This window comes from Ciconia boyciana, chromosome 3, assembly GCF_034638445.1.
Source record: "Ciconia boyciana chromosome 3, ASM3463844v1, whole genome shotgun sequence".
Lineage (NCBI taxonomy): Eukaryota > Metazoa > Chordata > Aves > Ciconiiformes > Ciconiidae > Ciconia > Ciconia boyciana.
In genome coordinates, this window is record NC_132936.1 from 34,207,536 (window position 1) to 34,228,603 (window position 21,068).

The following is a 21,068-nucleotide window of genomic DNA, read 5'->3' on the forward strand; positions in this document are numbered from 1 at the left end:
ACAGAAATGATCCGAGGGCTGGAGCACCTCTCCTACGAGGACAGGCTGAGAGAGTTGGGGTTGTTCAGCCTGAAGAAGAGAAGGCTCCAAGGAGACCTTATTGCAGGCTTTCAGTACTTAAAGGGCGCTTATAAGAAAGATGGGGACAGACTTTTGGTCAAAGAGCTGTACATCTGCAGGGTCACAGCCCTGGGCCTCATCTAATAAACTCTGCAGAGGCATCTGAGCGTTGCTTTATACCCTTTCCCCCACTGCTCCTAGCGGAGTCTTGTCCTGTAAGTCTAGGACCTAAGCGAGTTTCCTTCCTTTCACTGCTTTCCACGCATTACATAGAAGCTCCAATTACTGCTTGAAGGACATCACTATTCATACAAAAGACCAAAAACCCTCATAGCAGGTACCGTTTCAAGGAGATAGTAAATACTGTTGTAAATGTGTCTCACATAGGCTTTCCGTTATTTCACCACTGTTTAGTTTAAGCTGTTGAAAACCCCTCCATATGTTTTGAAAACATTGCAGGATGTTGATGATGAGCATTTATAGCTATAGAATTAATCACTGCTATGAATCCTAGAATTGCATCAGATATGCAGAAAGGCTTTAAGAAAGGCTACATGGCTTTCAACAATTAAAACAGAGGAACTTCACGGTTCATTCTAGCCTCCATACATTAAATTGCTGACACACTAATAAGATCTTTGCTGTAAAGGAACAGCAGCATTTGTTCTTAATGTAAACAGACTAAATATTCTGTTTTTTTTTTTTTTAAACCAGTAGTTTTAGAGCAAGAGCTTCAGATAAGCATATATTCCATGGAATAATGTTGTAAATAAAACACAGCTAGAATGCTTGAAACTAATTGTATTAAGAAATTCTAGAACACAAGGCTGGTTTACCCTGCTCAGCACATACAGCTAGGCAACAGGTGGAAAAAAACTGAGCCATTTGCACAGCCTCCTTTGCCTCTTTCTTCCCTTCTTCATACTGTATTATCTCTGGCTTTGCTGATATATGTTTGTGTGTATGTACACATGAACACACACACAAAATACACGGCAGAGTATATCAGCCTTGTATTGTAGAATTTCTTAATACAATTACTTTCAAGCATATATAAAAATATATATAAAGGAACATAAAGGATATACATGTTGCTATGCAGAATGGTGAAAACATTTTATTTCCTCCAGAAAGGTTTTCGCCATTCTGCACAGGATAAAGCAGACAGTTTCCCCAGAAATGGCAGCATATATCAGAAAAGCAGCTATCAGCTCTGCAAAATCAACACTGCAATAAGAAAATATTAATCCTACTCTCCAAGTATACAGAAGGTGGTGAGGGCAAGGGAAAAAAAAGTACTATAAACATTATTGTAAGAAGATCTCTTAACAGCCCATGGCCTTCAGAAGAGCGCACAAACTCATCCCAAAGCTCTTACTACAACAAAGTAGTTAGAAAGGCTGTTGACTGATTAGACTTTTATTTCTGAAGTCAAGAAAAAAGTTTGAAAAGTTTGAAAAAAGATAGAAAAAGTTCAAGCCAGTAATGGAGAATAGGATTACAGGACAACTGGATGTGAGAGTTAATACATGTAAAAGTTGTGATGGCCTTGAAAACAAAGGCAAGAAGTTTAAGTTGCATCTAATTAATAAAGGTGAGTCAGGGGAGGAAGGCAGAGATGCATGATCTGGTGAAAGCAAAGAGACAAGAGATCCCTGCACAGCATCCTGGAGTGCTAAAAGCAAATCCTTTGCCCTTACACAAAACTAGAATAAAAAAAAAAAAAGAGTGCAATGAAGAGGACAGAACCACTCAGAACTCCTCCAGGCAGATGCTGAAAGACCAACTATTGACTGAAATACACCTGGATGCCCAGAAGAGACTGCAAAAAACCCTCTAAGCAATATCCCTCTTTTCCACTGATATCCTTGCCTTGCTATAGGCAGAAGCTCTGAACTTAAATTTTCTATGTTCTGCATTATCAAAGGAGGTATGTATTTAATCAGAGCATACAAGGGAGGGGGGAAGGAAAAAAATCTTCAGCAACACAAGACAAAGTTACTGAAAATATCTCCAATTTACTCACACGAAAAATCAAGAGCCAATGACAGGAAGGCTGAATTGGAGCAAAATGCTGGCTATCCATATTAAATCAAGAGAACTATTGTTAAATAAAAGAAGCTAGGTTTACACCCACAGCTAAAAAGATGCCTCAAGCCATCATCTGGAAAAACACTATGTCACTGCACGGCACGTGGCTTTCTTTTCATATCCTTTGTTCATTTATTTGTTTCATAATAACTGTTTGAAGCTTTAGGAAAAAAACAGAACAGTCTGTACGTATCAATAAAAAAAAACGAAAAGGAGTGATTTCATGCATCTTGGTCCATAAATTACTGCTTAAAGGGGAAAAAAGCTATATGCCCAATTCAACTCAAGAGAGTCATCCCTTCCAATTCAGATTTGTTGTAGAGCTACAGGTTTCATTTCTCTTCTTTTACGGTGTTTTTAAAGAAAACAAGCACATCGTATAACGCCTATTTCACATATCATTAACAAAGAAAACTCCCGAAGAAGCACGGCTATTTAACATTGTCACTTTTCAAGCAAAGAGTTAAAGCACGTATCTGAACAATTTACGGTTTTGAGTGTGGCTTGAGTAGGAACAGCAGCTCAGTACTGAAAGCTTTCCATTCACATCATCAACTGTATTCTCTTCATAACAAGTGCATACGTAGGCAGATGGATCGTGCCTTTTCCAACAGCTGCCCCGTCATTTTATAGATGATTTCCATAAACAGCATACACGGGTAAGTAGCACTGGTTGAGTTTCCCCTTTTCCTTCCCTTCTTCCTGGCCAGCAGACAGAACTTCTGCTGTGTCAAAACCAGGACCCCTCAGATGAGAGCTGCTCTTCCCTTTCAAACAGGGCTGGGGAGGGAAGCAGCTTTTTTAAGAATACATCCATTAATTCAGTAGAGGGGTGAAAAGGCCTTGACTTGACCTACCCAAATCTGGAAGCCAGGGCCTGAAAGCCAGGGCCTGAAAGCAAGACCTTGCCTTCCAAGCGAGACAGTGACCTCTACAAGTACCAGGTACGACAACATGCACCAGCATTTAGGGCAACACAAAGCTAGCAGCCAGCTTTCACCACAGACAGAAATTAAGGACCACTACTCTAACATTCTTCTGAAGTTTAGCCCTAGCAGGTTTTAAGAGGTAGCTGGCAGAAGAGCAGGTTACATGTCTGAAGCTGTTTTCCTGGAAGAAAACTCCTCATGTGCATGTAGCAAGATTAGAAGCTGAAGCAAACAGTCCCAACATACTACTACATTTTCCAAGAGGAAACACGCTGAACTTTGAGACAGTACGTAATTCAGGAAGAAGAGTAATAGAATGGGTATTGAAAGAATTTCCTGCTGAAGCACAAATATTATCAATATGTAAATCTTCACAGGAGATACTTAATGCTTTTGATATTAAATACTCTGCCTATGCAAGTTCTCTCCTATTGCTCAATCCTCTTCTTCAAATATATAGTGAAGCTTTCCAGATGAGGAGATTATGTCAAGAATCCTCTGCCTAGATAGTGTTTCTCAAGTGCATCCAAGTTTCATGAATTTCATTACAAGGTCACTTAGGAAGTTCTCTGGGTTGTCAATACAGCCAGGTTTAAGCCCAGAAAGGTTGCAGAAGCACTCACCTAAACACTTGTTATTTATTGAACCACAGCTCTCTTCATTCCTGTACTACTTTGTCAACAGTAACATCCATCTCTATCATTCACAAATATAATCTGACTGTGGTCAGTAATCCTCGTTTCTCTTTTGCTATAGATACTCACAGAAAATTCAGCTACTTCTACAATGAATGTAAGCCCTACTTCTGACATCTACCTTGGCCCTGAACTTGGTCAGTACGTCGCTAAGTTTGCAATACTTTTAAGTCAAATGTTGTATTCATATTGACTCTTCTTCTTCCGAGTTCACTACAAGCTTTTCAGAGTTTCTTAGATTTGCAAAAAAAGGCTTTTGGAAACCTCTGCCCATTTTACCTGCTCCTTCTGCTGTACTTAGAAAAAAAGATCAACCTAAAAACATAGCCTCATCAGTGTCTGTCCTAACTTCAAATCCACATACCATCCAACCAAACCATCACCTTTCAAGATATTTATAGCCAGGCAAATAACAGGCTAAGAAGATACGTCTTCTGTCTTCCTCCATTTTAATTAAGCGAACAACTCAAAGCCACCTAAACACACACAGACAGTTACTCCTAAACCCATCCCTCTGTCCCCCTGGTTTTCCTCTCACTCTTCCCATTTGTTCCCAGCCCACATCAACTGGATTCCACTTTGATGCCACTGGTCTTGAATTAGATTGTAATCCCTTGTTGGGAGAGCTCGTACCTTACTATGGACAGTGAAGCACGCAAGATGATGTACAGTGCTAATCCCAACAGAAACCATCAAGCAGTACTGAAATACAATATAATCTGAATCTATGGCAAGTGTACAAATCTACACCGAAAGCTATTTGCAAAGTGTGGATTAGTGAAGTTTCCCCAAATATAGAGCATGCTTTCTTGACATTGCAGATACTGCTTTAGCTACCTACATGTCAATAATGTTTTATAAGAACTCTGACCAGGACATTAGCTCCTCTAAAAAAAAAAAGTCAGAAACTCCAGAGAGACTTAGGTTATCTGTATCTTATGTGAAATCTAAAGGGAGAGATTCATGTTTAGATTATGTCCCCTCATACTTTTATATGAACATGCATACATATTTGAGAAACAAGAATACTGACGACAAGAAAAAACAAGTTAACAACAAAACCCTCTTTACCAAAGGCGTAGATATTTAACACACATACCAACAAGATGCGTATCTTCTCTCAAGAGTGAATACACTAGTGCTTTCAGTATCAACTTAAATCAGTTATGTGCTACAACCTCGCTGCTCTTTTTCTGGTATGATAGCAATCATCATTAAATAGCGTCTCAATCACAGAAACTCTTCTCTATGTCCTGGGGTCATATTTAAGCACAGGGGTCCACCCACATAATAAAACTAGTTGGCAGGACTGGAGTCTTGAAATTGTCTCAACTGACTTCTAGAAAAGTATGAATCAGCTTTCAGCACTTCCTCCTCTTTTTTTTTTTGAAAGGGAGGAGGGAAGAGAATGAAAGGAAAGGGAGAAGGGGGAGGATCACTGACCCTCAAACAGCTGAGACGTCGTTATACGTCAGAGGTGAACCCGCTCACATGAAATCTCCCTGACTTCCCCATCATTTTGCAGGGTTGGGCCTCTTCCAGGAAAAATTAATTTTTTAATACATTTTTTTTCCCACGGTTGCTCTAACTGGTGCATTTCTAGTTTCCAGAACTCCTGTAAGTGATTGCTTCCTACAAGGCTTAGGATTTCAAATTCTAAATGAACCATTGCAGAGATGCTAAACATGCAAAATCATCTTGCAAAAACTTTGTAGTGGAGTCTAGAAACAAAGCCAAGCAACCTGTACAGCCAAGCAAGCTGCACAGAAACTCACTTCTGAAAACTTTGAATTGAGTTTGCAGTTAAAAATATAACATAATTGACTCCATTTTTGCTCTTTTTCCTACCAGAGATTGGATGACTTCTGGATATTCAGACACAGACATCACAAGAAAGATTAAGCAGTACGTAGAAAAGTTTGGCCTAAATTCATATGTCTGTGATAAACCAAATAGAATAGAAGTTTTAAACAGACAACTATGCTTTAGGTGTCAAACATTTCTTGACGTCTGTGGCAGTTGGCAGCTGCAAACATCCGACTGAAAGCCCCATCTGCTGCTTCACAGCTTCCAGTCGAGGATGTTTACAGTCGCTCACTGTCAACAGCAATACACATTCCTCAGCTGTTTACTTTATATTATTAACATGCAGAGGCCTCCAAGCAGGTTAGTTAAGATCGCTACAACTTCTGTTGCTGTGTTGCTGCCTGCAGATGTACATGGGACTGTTTCCGTACATACTTACAAATGAAATGAAGTATGACTTCCAGAGGAACATTTGCAAAAATATTTTCTGTTCAAGCATTACACTTCTAGAATTATGTTGCCTATTTTACATCCATCAAGAACTAAAATAAAGACATACGAAAAGAGCAACTTGCTTCTGCTGTTGCATTTGTTTTGTTCTCCAGGAGACTAGAGCAATCCTGTCACATTCATTACAAAAACTGCACTACTCCACAACTAAGTTCGCTTATCAGCACAGTGACTAAAGATAGCAACCGGCACGAAAATAGAACCAAACCCTTTCTAAGGGTATTTCACTACAGTGTCTGGGATGGCTTCCTTCCCCACAGAAAAGTGGATGCAAGGGAATTATGTGATATTAGAAGTTAGTTTATGCAACATTTGCTTCCAAATAAAACCATGGAAAAAACCCACCCAGCCCACAGGGGACTGTGGGGAAGAGGGAGGAAGTCGTGTAGCAAGCTCTGCACAGGCTTCAATAAAGTTCAAACCTGTTAGAAAATTTCTACAAATTATCTGAGCTAACCAGCTGCTGCTACACTTCACGTAGTTGGCAGAATGGCATTTCTCACCAAATGAAAAAGCCAAAAAGATTTGGCATAATAATGTCCCGGTTGTACAGTTCTGCTGTTTGTTTTTCATTCTATCTCCCATTTCCTTATTAAGTTAATGATGAGGAAAATTAAAGATTAATCACTCAACTATTTTTCTGAAGTCATATGAAACCGCAGCAGGCAAGCAGAGTGATTATATCACTCTAATTAGAAGGTGTTTTTTCCTTGAAACTTTCTTGCCCCCAAATGAAATTACCACACTGTAAACCAAGTAGGTTATGAAAAGACCATAGCTGGAACGCAGAAGCCCGCGGCGTATTTACTCAAACTGATAAGTGTGAAGGATCTCTATAAATCACTTTCAAAACTCAGGGTTATATTTTCTATACCAAGGTTAAGAAAATTAATCTTTCAGGCAGCAGGTGAAAACAAGCAGAATTATGTTGGGGCCTTTCTCTTTATTCAATACCAACTTTGAGCTATTAAAGCTTCCTAGGGAACCACATTTTCTCAATGGGTCAAGTCACTAAGGAAACAAAGCAAACTTTATCAGTGCTGCACAACTCTACATTCCAGGAATTCCTAGCACTTGGCATCTATATACCACGCCAGAGCCACGGGATCCACTCGCCCTCTCCTTAGCAGAGCTACCATGACAAGCTATGAAAGTCTCAGTAAGGTGCCCAGCTTCACAAAGTTGCCAATACGAGGAGGCACTGACATCCCCGCGTGAGGTCTGCTGCAGGACAGTAGGGTAAGAAAATACATTTCCTATAGTGACAGTTTTGAAAAAAGGAAAAGAAAGTTCCTTTTCTGGCAAGTACCATCTTGTTTATCACAAGCCAGCTAAGAAAAACACAAATAGTCACCTTGCAAGACAATCTATATGGACTGTAAAAAAAAAAACAAAGGCAACAAAAAAGTCCTTAGATGCAAATCACTGACTGCAGAATGGAAATATTTCAGCTTAATTACACCTCGTCATGAAACAGATTAGCCTTTCATTTGTAAGTGTACCAGCCTAATATCTACAACTTCAAGGGGGAAAAAGTAGGGAGCCTATAAAATCCTACTACTTTGAATTAATTAGATGAAGGACATTATGTCAGCAACAATGTGCAATTCCACCCCATGTATGGCTTCCTTTCCGCTTTTAAAAGACATCAAACAGATTATATCTGCATGAAAGTCAAGGCAAGGTCAATCTAAAACTGTGAGGCATTTTATCACACAGTATGGACTGTTAGGCAAGGGAATGCAATCAGTTATCTTTACTGCTCTGTTTTTTAATTTGTACAGTATTCTTATAGAGGTGTTTAGGCAGAAAGTGTCCAAGACTCGAATATCAATCAACAGGGCTTGATACATGCTGATCTTGATAAGGTTTTGAACAAATACAGGTAAGAAAAAAGGAACAACAGTCTAACTTTTCAATGTCTTCATGAATTTACAGTTCACATCACAGAAGGAGAAAGGGGCAAACTGGTGGCGCTTAAGCACCATTCAGTTTAAAAAAAATCAGCTGTTTTTCCTCTCACTCTCCTGAAATTTCCAAGCCAGATGATTGGATTATTTGTGATAAAGAAAAAAAAACCCACACACAAACAAAAAAAAGTGACTAAACCAAAATTTTCAAAGTGCTGCCAGAAATCAGTAACAGGGCCTCTACATTTTCCATCACCTTCCATACAGATGAGGTGATATGCAAACTCAGACAGGTAAATTAGTTTTTAATCATATTAGAATAACACCAGAATACCAACAGATAAAAATGCAAATTCAAAGCTGCATAGGACTTGAAAAAAAACTTAACTCATGGCAATTGTTTCCTAACTTGCTTTGTAGTATACATGTTCAAATTTGCTTGCCAAAAACTTTAAGATCATCATTAAATATGGGAAAAAAATTATTCCTCCTCTTCCTGTCACTGACAGCACAGGAAGATTAAGCACACATTACTTATATGAACTCAAGTTCACAGCTGTTATGATACAGCATGAGTATCTCCAACTGTTGCCGATGAATCCGATTCTCCCAACTGCATTTGAACTCACCCTAAAATGCCTGAAGAAGCAGGCTCCCCTTGCGCTGAGCAGGCAGTTGCAGACAAGCAGTTGAAATTACGCACCAAATGAGATACAGAACATCCAAACGTTTGGGAATGTCAAAACTACTGATAAAAGTGTGAACAACATGTAGTGCATTTTCTTGAGTCTCCTCCCAAGAGTCTCTCCCCAATGTCTAATCATTGGGGATTTTAATCAGCTTTTAATCCATCTAGGTGAATGAATACTACGGTGCACCTCAGTAGAAATATATCTAGAGAAAAAACAAGAACTTACTTCTTGTATACCAGCTGATCCTACTTCAGTCCCCTTCATGCGAGATACCCACACCTCCGGGGAGAACTGCATTCTTCGGCCACCAAAGACTGCTCCTCAGATTTCCCGGAATCTGTATCACACACATGAACAGACGTTATTGTAATTCCAGAAGTTCAGTAGTTCAGACCACATAGTTCTCATTACTAGGACTGTCTGCAAGAAGTCAGATATCTTTTAACAACCATTATTAAAAGTGTCCTTTTCTGGTATCTCCATTTAAAACTTAGAATGTGTTTAAAGTGACACATTACTCCTGAATGCAGCTGTCTCTCAATTAGCAGAGATAAAGGTTAACTGCTAAGGCAGCATAAGTATTCAGAACCTATATTGAAGTAGTTAAATTTCCCATCAGAGATAGGCATAATGACTTATCTTATTTATTATCTTAAGAAATGCACAGATTACACAACCAAAACCAACCATACAATAAATCTGAGATTGAGCATCACTTCAGAAAAGCAAAATCCCCAGAGTCCTCCTAGTTAAGCCTTCAAGATGGAGAAGGAATTTATTCACACAATCATTCTGGAGGAACAGGGACATACAGAACCCCCTTGCAGATGGATGGACGGACAGACACAAGACAGAATCAGATTATTAGGAGAAAACCAAAGAAATAGAGAAATAGAGATGGAGAAGAGAAGGGCGTGGAAACAACACAGTAACGGGAACTAAAGTAAACCAATCTGTAGAAGGAGAAGAATCCACACATGACAGTTCTGAAATCTGTTATGAGCACATGACAAAAGCAAAAGAAATGCAGTAAGTAGGGCTTATTAACTGAAATGTATACACTCAAAATATATTATTTATTGATTTGCACTCCTGACACCTTTTGAAGTTACTTGAACCAGTTCTGTATGTGACCACATGAAATGAGGATGCCTTCAATAAACACATCTTCTCTGTCAATCAACAAGCTCCAGCAACAAGTGAAGGCTGAGGCAGGATATCAGCGATATTTATGCTCTGCTATAGAATCAGTGAACAATGCAGTGGTGTTTACTTTACATTTCAGTGTCACGAGGGCACCACTGTGAAGCTCACAAACCTTAAGTACTGGCCAGAAAGGAAGGTGCAATAGGCTCAACTGTCCTTTCATATCCCCTGGCAGAAGTGAGTGACGCCCAGGTGGTTCAGAGCATTAGTCTACTTGTTAGCAGAGCTGAGTGCCATGCTGGTTGCTGTTCCACCGAGGAGCACAGGAGGTGACCGGCCTGAAGCTGTGCAGAAGTATGCATCGCTGTGTCAGTTCCCAATGCAGAACTCTTAAGTCGGTGGTTTTCTATTTCAGATAAATACAAAGCCCGTGTACTGGCTCAACAGAAGAATAAAGAGTGTATATTGGACAAGAAAACAGCTCCCAATGGCAATAACTCCTTCTCATGGTTATTTGGGAGAAGCATTACCCAAGAGAGTGTAACATACCAGATCCCAAGCTTAGCAAAGAACATTTACTTAGATTTAACAGGGTGAACAAACCACCTATAGTACACAACTTATTCAGCCTCATTGTCTATATTCAAAGGGAAGGCGAAGTACAGCTGCGGTGAGAACAAGGCTCTGGCACAGGGGACACGCTACAGGCAGCAGGCGGTCCATACCTGAGATCCCTGCACACAGGAGCAAACATATGTTTGGGCTGACCAGAAACGTCTTCAAACACAAAACTCTACCTCAATATCCCCCAAGAATTTCTAGGACGCTTTCGTCCTGCATTTTGCAAACTGTCTCCTAACTCACATTTCTTACATCCTTTATTCAGGACATGTAATTTGCTCTGAAGTCACATCTCTAGGGAACATATTTTATACCCTGCTGTACTCCTGAAAAAAAGCAGAGACTTGAACTCTGATCCTTGCGTTGGTCCAGTGACCCACCCTTCACATCCTACAAGTTTACCCTCATATTTCTGATTTCAGGGTCAGGTAATCAATGCAGGAATCAGTTCTGCTTGCCCATAGCCAGGACACAGCAGCCATCCCAACACCCTTGCAAATACAGGGAAGGCCATTTTTCTCTTCCCATCACTCATTGTCTCGTACAGAGCTCAAACACACAACTGGGACATAAAGACTCTCAGAATAATTAGCACAATCATGATGTTTGTCCTTCATCTCCAGTAGATGAAAACAAATACAGCCTCTGACCACAAGACTATTTTCACTTAGTGTGCTCCATAGTTAACCACCCAAGCCCCAGATACTGCAGAAGACTCTGCAAGGCTTCAGCTTACACTTTTTTACCCATGAGGTTGTGCAATGCATTGATTACTCTTGTCCCAAAGGTACTTGAACATTACTAGAAATTAGTGCTAGATGCAAGAGAACTTCTGGGTACCATGTTAAGCAACACATGCACTAAAACTGTTAACAAAGTTGCTTTCTGCACAACACCATGTGCTAAAGTAATTTAGAAAATGCTTGTTTCTTCATAGCACTAGGCAAGTAAAACCTAAGGGCAACATTTAAAGAACAAAACTAGAGTTTGTGTGCAGCGAATGCATTAACCTTTGCACACATAGAGACCGGGGCAATACACCTACTCAAGTCCCGTTCTTCGTTTGTTTCCAACAGCCTCCCTTTTCCCTGAGTATGACCAGGCTTATGGCATGAGGGAACAGAATGAGGCTGAACATCAGCCTCAAGGTAGTTAAACACTTGCTTGTTCCCACAGTTTGTAATTAAATACTCTGACCTATCGGATAAAATGCTGACATCATACTGACAGGGCCATGAACCTGAATCCTGTTAATGTTACACTTTCAGATTTCCCTTAACCTGTATTCTCATCAGTGTGAAAAGGTTTCCCCCCAGCTTTCCAGAAGCAGAAGCAACAAGAGACTAACATGCACAGGGAAAAACATCCACCAAGTTAAAGAGAGAAATAATTCAGTCGTACAAAGAGAGGAGAAAGCATTAGGCTGACCACCTAAGGAAGAGGAGAGGGCTTACCAGCATAAATGTCCTAACTAAGCTACTGTGGAAGCACCAAACTGCTCAAGAAACTACTACACAGAAATCAACGCTGACATGCCAAAGGGCGCACATACTAGCAAGTCCTGCAAGAGGAAGAAGCGGAGTGAGCCCCAGTTTGGAATGGCTAAAACACAGCCACATGCAAGAGACCAGAGACAGGTAGGAAGAGGGCACAAAGAGAGAAGAAACCCTACTGTTAGCTTCAGGCATTGGGAACTTAAAATTATCCTCCTTCCTCATCTTCACCCCAAAATTTCCAGCATAAGTCACAAAGAGTTACTCTAAGTGCTGCCCCCATAAAGCCTTCTACAGATGCAAACAAGTGGTGTAACTGCATTTTGCTCCTAATCAGCAGAAATAATTGCCCGGCAGTTACAAAAAAGGAACAGAAAAGGGGACAGGAGGACACCTATGAAATGGTTTCCTATCCAAAAAACTTTTCTGATGTTTATTAGCAAAGAAAATCCCCGGCACATAAATATAGCTTTCGTAGTCAGCTAAAAATTAGAGCTATTAGAACATATCTTGACAGCTCCAAGAACAGCTCTCAGTTGCTTGGACCCATAGAAAGTTTATAATCAACTTGCCACAAAAGCTTTAATTTTGAACACGTGTCATTGAAGAAAAATACTGAAGCAAGACCAGACTTTATTTTTCAAACGTATTAATAACTAATCCCCTTCAGATTATGCCAAGCATGTCACATTAGGATGGCTTGCGCTCACCTTGACCGGCGACTATGTTAAAATGCAACTAAACCTGTCTACATTTACACTCCAAGTCGTGCTTCTTTTAAATTTCAAATGGTTACAGAAGAAAGGCATCTGTCTGACTAATGCTGATCAAGACCATGCTATCGTCCTGTTTTATTCAACATGAAGTGTTACAGGCAAAAATAGTCTTAGAGAATAATGTATAACTTCTTTTATACACACCTGAATTTAAAAGAGAAGGGGGAACGTCCCTTTGCAAAATGTACTTGCTGTGGTAGGTTCTGTTACTATAAAAGGTATATTTATGCAGTACAAGTTCTTGCTGCAAAGGGTTATATATGCAAACGGTTGGATTAACAAACCAGAGTAGAGAATGAGCTTTTCCTGTTTCTGTTAATTTATGGCCCGATGTTACATTCCTTTCATGCAATGCCATAATGTTCAGTGAATGACTTCACATTATCCTCCTCAGAGTAATCTAGGAATGCAGATACAAAGAACATCAACCATCACCTTCATAAGACTCTCCCTCTTAACCCTCAAGGGTTTAGGTGCCCGATAGAGCTTTAGATATGACTAAAACTTTAAACATCCGTGCTCAGCTGCTACTACCCTTCAAGCACACAACTTTCTGCCAGTGTGTACACGTACCAACACTGAAGCCTTCGTAACATTACTTGAACCAGTACCACACATCCAAACCTCCACGCAGTTCTCAAATCACCCTGCTCACCCTGCCACACCTCAACTGCCAAAACACATAAATGTGCTTTTCAAAGTGCAACTTCCAGAGCTGTCCTTTATCCCAATAATAAAATCAGGAGTTTGGGAACGGACCGGCTGCACCAGAAACCTTTTTGTACAATACAAACACTAGGACAAGAAACTTTTGGGTTTAAATCCCCCCTAGGTCTGTCTCAGGCCACAAACCAAAACTTGGCTTTCATTAGCCTAGCTGAACGCCTATGCCCCTGTGGTGATGCCATCCATGCTTTGTCCAGGGATTTCAACCGGAGAGGCTCAGCCCAGGAGCTCCTGCCACCCAGGAGAGCAACACGTTCAAATCACTCCTCCAAATCAGCAAGATGACCTAAAAAGAGAGCCTTTGGAAAAGGGTACTCTGCTCGGGCACCTCATTCCAGGACAGTGTTTACAACTGCAAATAATACAAATGGATTGACACCTTCACCCAGCTAGACCCACCACCTAAGCCTCTATAAAAGCTGACCTGCACAGCAGGTCTCTCTCTAGGTGTCCCACTGGTCAGCTGAGGCACTCTGCTCGTTGTCCTCGGAGGTGGCCAGAGGACACCTTGCACGACCTTTCCCTGCAGGTCAGACAGACAGAGCAGGTGCCAGCTCTGGGCTCTTGGGCATCAGAGCAGCTGCAGGTCAGGTATCTGCATGCTCCAGCCCTTAAAATACCTTAGGTTTTTTGCCTCCTCCTTCCGTCAACTGTACAGAAAGTCCAGACATGCTGTTGGTGTATTTATCTTCACTCAGCTTTCTAAAGATCCAGTGAAACGAATCACGTGCAGCACTTGTATCTATTGTACTAAAATAAACAACACTCAACCACAGGATCTCTTTTTAGTATTCAAAGCACTTGCACGTTGGTGGACGCAGCCCTGATGAAAAGGCTCCCCCAGATGACCCCCCTGGGGTTTAACAGCTCCTAACCCTACGGAGCTGCAGGGCAGCTGCCCTTGAACATCACATCTGACTTTACGGTTAGGGAAGGGCATTCCCGCTACAAAAGCGGCACTGAGAAAATAGCTTAGAAAAGTACAGCAGCACTGTCAGGGCTCTAACTTTGTAAGTAGATTTATAATTAAGAGTAAGCGCTATTAATTAGTTTTCAATGGTAACAGCAAAGACCTAATGATCTATTAGGAATCACAGACACCCCATTTAACATTTACTATTTCCCTCACTTCACACAAGGAAACAGATAGACTTATAAATTCAACATATGACACAAGAGGTCTCAACACACAAAAAATACTGCTGGCGATATTAACCTCACCAGGAAACCTATCCTTCAGAAAGTGAACATAACAGAAATTAATCTTTACCCAGATCTTTCAATAGCAACCTCATACCTAATGCTTCCGCTCTTGGTATTTATGAGTTCTGGTTACAGCAAAGCTATGGACAACAGTCATAAAGCAGGTATCATGAGTGTATTAGGTTTGACTTTAAGAGCCAAGGTTTTTTTTTTTTGAGGGGGTTGTTATCTTCTGCAATGAACCTATTTAAACTCAGCCTTCTCGATCCAAACAGCTGGAGTTTAGAAGAGCTTAAAAGGAAAAAGAAAATAAAAGTGAGCCATTGTGTTTTGACTCGCAGTAGACACAAAAGTAACCTTCAAGGTTACCTTGCCCTATTTGCGGCCTCAGGAAGGAGAAAAACACAGTTTCAGCAAAGGAATTTCTTGCCTGGCTGGAGGCCACACCCGCCACAACAACCGATGGCAGGAAAGCATTTGGAGTCACAACTCTACCCATAGCACCCGGCCGAAGGCAAAGCAAAACTTTCTCATTTTCAGAGAAGAAAAGAAATTCTTGCTCAATAAGTAGCAATTATGCTGCAGAATTTATATGCTGAGCACGGCTGAACGTAGGAACACCAGATCAGTCAACCATAGCTTTAGCGCTTTGAGTATGATTAACAGAATGAACTTTCAAAGGTCAATTAAATGTCAACACATTTTAAAGAGATATTCTTCTTAAGTTGGGGCGATGTGTAACAGTACCTTCCAAAGCTGCTGTGCCACTTTCACCTTAAAATTCTACCCATCCTCTCCTTACATGTGCGGATATAAAGATGATAACTAATTAACCTTTGATAGAAAATAATGGCTATTTACACTCCTGGCTTTCCTATCGCTAAGCTGTCTTTTATTACTTGTGTCTAACCGAGTACACGGAGACACTCTTCTCCCTCTCCCTAAAATTTTGTTTCAACTGTTCAGGGTGCGAGTGAAGGGAGAAGAAAAGGAGCAAGAACAGTTTGAAAGTCTAATAATTTACTACATGAAAACGAGAAGAGGCTTTTGATATGCAATTGAGCTGCCTGGATGTAAAACTGGAGGAGGAAGGGAGGGGTGGGACTGTAGCCGAATTAATTATGAACACATTAATCATTATTTTAGTCAGACCAGCGATATATCTTTTCAATTCTAAACCTTTCTGGAAATCCAAATTCCAGGTAACTAGCTCAAGACATCTTAAAACTGACACTGAAAAGCTGAACACTCGGTACAGATCCATTTAAATCACCTCTCAAGCTGGATGTTCAAATCATTACTTAGTTTAAAAAAAAAAAAAAAGTCTCCATCTCAGTACGAAGCGAAAGGATCAAAATCCTGACCAAGGCCCCACAACACTACTATAATCATTCTGACACAAGCACTATTTATTCAAGAGCAGACAAAAAAATAACTTGAGGGCTGAGAAAGACCAGCAGAGTCGCACTCGGTGCGGCTGCAAGAACACGGGCTGGAGAGCTTTCCCTCCGCAGGAGCAGCGGTCCCAGCACCTCTCCGCAGGTAGGTTCGTACCTCCAAGCAATTTTAAGAAGGGTATTTCGGGAGGTATCTGTTCCGGCACCGGCAGCCGGAGGACAGTCCCCGCCAGGTTTCGGGGCCAGGTGTCCCCGGGCAGCGGCACGGCGGCGGTTCTCCCACAGACAGGGGCCAGGGCGGGCAACGTTCAAAGTTTCTACAAAGTTCCCAGAGCCGGGGCTTCCGAGCCCCCACGCCGGCTCCCCGGGACCCGCCGGGCTCGGCCGAACGCCCACCGGCTGCCGGAGCTCCGTCCCGCCCGTCCCGTCCCGCCGCACCTGCGGCCCCGGCCGGCGCCCGCCTCGCCCACGGGAGCCGCCCGGCAGTGGCGGGCGGAGCGGGCAGCCCGGCCCGGCTCCCGCAGGTGCCCCGGCCCGCCCGCGCTTCCCCGGCCACACGCGGGGAGCCGGCCCCGGGGCCCGCCGGCCGCCGCGCCCGCTCCTTACCTGGCCGGGTCCCACCGGGCCGCGGCGCCGCGCCCAACTTTCCCACTCCGGGCGAAACTTGCGGCAGGCAGCCGGCCCGCTCCCGGCCGCCTCCCCCAGCCCAGCCCAGCCCAGCCCGTCCCGTCCCGTCCCGCGGGGCGGGGGCCGGGCCCAGCCCCCCGCCGGGCCCTGCCACAGGGGCGGGGAAAGGGGGCGGGGGGAGGCGAGCCGCCCCCAGGCGCCGCGGCGGCCGGGGCGGGCCGGGCCGGGCATTGTCCGCCCCCGGAGCGCCCTGCCCGGCGGGGGAGGGGGCGCAGGCTCCTCCTCCCCTCGCCATGTTCTTTGTTTCTCCGGCTCTCCCCGGCCGTTCCCCCTGACGGCCGCGGGCCCCGCGGCGCCGCCTCCCCCGGCGCCCCCCCTCCCGCCGCGGCGGGGCCGGAGGAGCGGGGCCGCCCCGGCCGCAGGTGACCGACCGGCCGCCCCCGCCCGGCGCCCGCGCGCCGCCCCCCCCGGAGGGGATCCCGTCCAATTAGCTCAGGGGGAAAGGGGCGGCCCCGGCCAATGAGGCGCCGGGGAGCTCGGAGAGTCCCCCAATGGGGCGGGGAGCGGCGGGCGGGCCCGCCTCACCGCCGCGCGGCGCGCAGAGCCGGGGCGGCCGCCGGCCGGCGTTGCCAGCGGGGCCGGCTCGGGGCTCCGGCGCTGTGAGAGGCGGTGTCGGCTCACGGCGCTCCGCCGTGCTGAGCGAGAAGGAGCGGGGGACCTCCGCGGCGCGGCCCTGCCAGGCCCTGCCGGCCCCCGCCGCGCGTTGGCCCGTGTCACCTCAGCGGCGTGGCCGGCCGGTGGCACCCGGGCCCGCAGGGCCTGCTGGCCCCCGTCAGCTCCCCGGCACTGCAGCCCTGCCTCGCGCGCCTCCCCAGATGCTGTTTTGGTGAGGTGGGAGGGGTAGAAGGCAAAAAGGGCTTGCGAAAAAGCAGAGTGACATCCTCCTGGATCTGGAGAGAGAAGTGGGTAGAGACCAGAGCAGCCTCACAGGCTGAGAAGCGTTGTCTCGAGTTCCTGTCTCCGCCGCGGGCAAAAGCCTCCTCTGACGAGTCCTCCCATCAGTTTTGGAGCGTAAAGATCACAAAGTCTCATGTACACCGAAGGAGTGAGCGGAAGCAGTAACAATAAATCAGAGATGAAAGCTGCCGTCCTGGGATCTCGTTGCCTTTCCCATGACTATGTTATGCTCATTTGGTGACCCACAAGTATACTCCACTCAGTCCAACCCAGTAAGTCCAGTTATACACCCCAAAAATGGGTGTATTTATTGTTGAATCTCAAAACACATAACTTTGTTGCTTGAACTTCTGTCATGTTATTCCAGTCCTCAAGTTCAGGCAAATCTTTCTTGAGGCTCTCCTGATCCTTCTTCCTCCTGGCTGTCCCTCCCAGCCCTGCCAGCAGGAAATTTCACCAGTACGCTCCGTAATCTAGTGCTGAGATCATGGATGAACCTGTTAAACTTTAGGTCAGTGTAATGCCTGATCCTTCTGGAGCTTCCTTCTGTGGGGGAGCGTTCCCTTTGTGGCATCTCCCTTTAGCTAGTTTCTTACTCACCCTGCAGCACCTCACCAACCCCTGTAAACGGCTTTCTGTGAAATCATGTACCAAACGCTGACCGAGGTCTAGTGATGCTGGATCTCCTGCCTTCTCCTTATTCAGGAACCTTACTTCTTACAGAGGGTTTGCCTCGCAAAATTTACCTTTTGCAAAGCGCTGTTGCGTTTTATTCCACTTCCCACTTACTTCGACCTGTTTCATTACATTTTCCTTATACATTTGCTCTCAATCTTTAGTGACTAGTGGTGGCAGACAAGTAGTCTGCAGTTGCTTGCTGCTGAGTTTGAACACTGGCAGTAAGAGCACGCTGGTGGCTAGCCGACGTGGACTTCCCCCTGCCTGGGAAGAACATCTTCTGTGACTCCTGCCCTTTGATGAGGATTGCCATCATAAGAGTCCCATGCCATAGATATAAGAACAATGGAGGCTAATTCTAGCTCATATGCCATGCACTGCGTCTTGTGGCCATGAAGAGTCATCAATATTACAATTAACAAAAATAGATTTTGCTGAACTTGGATTTTTCTCATGTACGTGGTGCCGTGAAGGTCCTTCTTTCTCAGACTTTTCTCTTGAGAGCTGAGTATCAGTGCATAAGCAGGTGCCAGGATCCCCTCCTGTGTGTCTCAAAAGGTAGCCTTAGCTTAGATTTTTTGCAGCATTTCTGTTTCTCAATGAAGATCTGACCTACTGAGCAGACTTCATACCTTTCTGGTGTCTGGGGGTTTTAGCCCAGAAGTTCAGGCATTATTATTGTCTGTAAGGCTTGTATTTCTGTCACAGCCAGGCACAAGTCCCGGGACAGAGCCTGGGCATTCTACTGTGGTGCAAACGTCTAGCCAAGGACAGTCCTGCCACCGACAACCCACAGCTCAAGTTGGGCAGGATACAAGAGATGCTGAAGGAACAATGACATCTAGTATTTATACATGGAGTAGTTACCTAAGGATTCAGCCAAATCTCAACAGCAGAGCAAAAACTTTGGAGTCACTCAGGTCCATACTCCACAAAGCCCTGCTGCAATAGCCATGTCCAACTTCCCCATACGTGGGTAAAATAAGATGTCCGTTGATCACAGCAGAAACATAGGTGATTTGCAACGCCTTTATGAGCTGCCACTGATTGAGCCATGGTAATTGGCCATGTTCCTGCTCATGAAACATAAACTGTTTCAAATGTGAGAAAAACATTTCCTAAGCTGCTTTCACAGGGGAAGAGGTTTATGTTAGCATCGCATCTCACTTTTGCCATGGGCTAAGAGCAGGGATGGGCACTGCTGCTCGGCTGATGTCTGGTAACTCCATCACTGGTGAGCTCTCAGCAGGCTTTCACTCCCAGATGGATCCGTCGGAAGGCTGGGTTAGCCCAATCTTGCTGGAAGAGCTGAACATTACTGTTTTACACTTAAAATAGCTTGGTAAACATATAAAGTTCAATCATATATTTAAGATGTGCGGGGTTATATTTAACTAACTTTTTTCAGTCACAGTTTATTACTGTAATATCTGTGAGGGAAAGCTATTAGACTCTGCCAAATGAAATGCTCTTTGAGTTAGGAAAAAACATTGTGTCTGCTTTGTTACGGGCATGTTTCTCACAAACGCATTAAGTCAATGGTGTCCTCGTAGTGATTAATAAGAGAAGCCATTCAGAGTCCTTGGGGTGGTTGGTTTTTTTTAATTACCAAATAACTTCCTCATCAAATCCATTGCTCAAAGACAAAACAACTGTGTTTTACTCACTTTCACTGCTGTAGTGAGATGAAAAAGTGTTGATATATTCTCCCCTGAGGTCATCAGAACTACAAACAAGGTTGTGGACCTAATGTATACACACAGACTGGTGGACAAAGCCTGGGGTTTATTGTACTGTAAGAGAAGCTGAACAGAAGGGAAGGAGGAGATTAAACAAGGCATTTGGAAAGAAGAGGTACCTGCCCTATGTGCCATCTGATTTGCAGCAGGGCTGCTGTGTGGGAGGCTAGGAGGAAGAAAAAAGCACAAGCGTTTTGTTTTAGTTTTTAATGAAGGACAAACACACTGCAACATTAAGGGCAAAACCAGTGATATCTTCTTGCCTCTTCTGATCCAAACTCATGAAATGTGGCTCAAATCCCTTTTGAGCCAGTACTCATGGCCTCACAGATTATTTCCACCAGAAAACCAAGTCAAGGGTAGAGTTGGGAGTGGCACTGACAAAGTTCTGCTTCCTTGTAGAACATAACTTATTTGATATTTATTCAGTACTCCTAGCTTTCTTCCAGTCTGTTTTCTACCAGAAATAAACAGTCCTCAAGTATCTCTCAGGCTGGCATTTTTCAGCCTTCCCTTGCAGCTGTAACTGCTTGTTTCTGCCTCTTCTTTGGCTGTTTCCAGTCTCAAACAAGCAACATGTTCTGGCTGATGTTCCATTTCTGAGTAGCATGGCCTATATAGTCTGAGCTTTTGGGTGCAATTAATATTATGCCATTTTTCTTACTCCAAAAATGTTTGTACTGAAAAACTTACAAAGTTAGGCACTCCTCCAAGCAACACATTTCAGTGGTACAAAATGATTTTCTGCATAGTCCAACTTTCAGTACCGCTCTTGGTTTTATAATGTCTAGCACAAGAGGATCTGATGTGGGTTGGCGGATAGATACAACCATAATGAACCTGCTTAATAAATAATACTAAGATTGGGAAGTTCTGCCACTTCATTTCTGATTGAAAGTATAATTCAGAAAAATACCCTGTTCCCAAATTTGTTTTCTTCTTCATTTAAATGATAGTTTCTTATCTGCAGGAGATGTAATGTGAATATATAACATCTGGGCAAGAGGGGTTA

The 21,068-nt window shown here is 43.7% G+C and overlaps 1 long non-coding RNA gene across 4 annotated transcripts in view; it reads right to left on the bottom strand.

Moving 5' to 3' along the window:
- LOC140648864 (uncharacterized) overlaps positions 1-16,985 on the bottom strand; it is a 55,504-nt gene extending 38,519 nt beyond the window's left edge. The window contains exons 1-2 of one of the 4 annotated variants that reach the window (XR_012041365.1): positions 16,662-16,985; positions 8,919-9,030 (exon numbers count right to left, since the gene is read on the bottom strand). This is a non-coding gene — a long non-coding RNA (uncharacterized lncRNA). The remainder of the gene's footprint in view (positions 1-8,918; positions 9,031-16,661) is intronic. The other 3 variants (XR_012041363.1, XR_012041364.1, XR_012041362.1) reach the window with 3 other exon arrangements.
- Between the last annotated feature and the right edge of the window lie 4,083 nt (positions 16,986-21,068).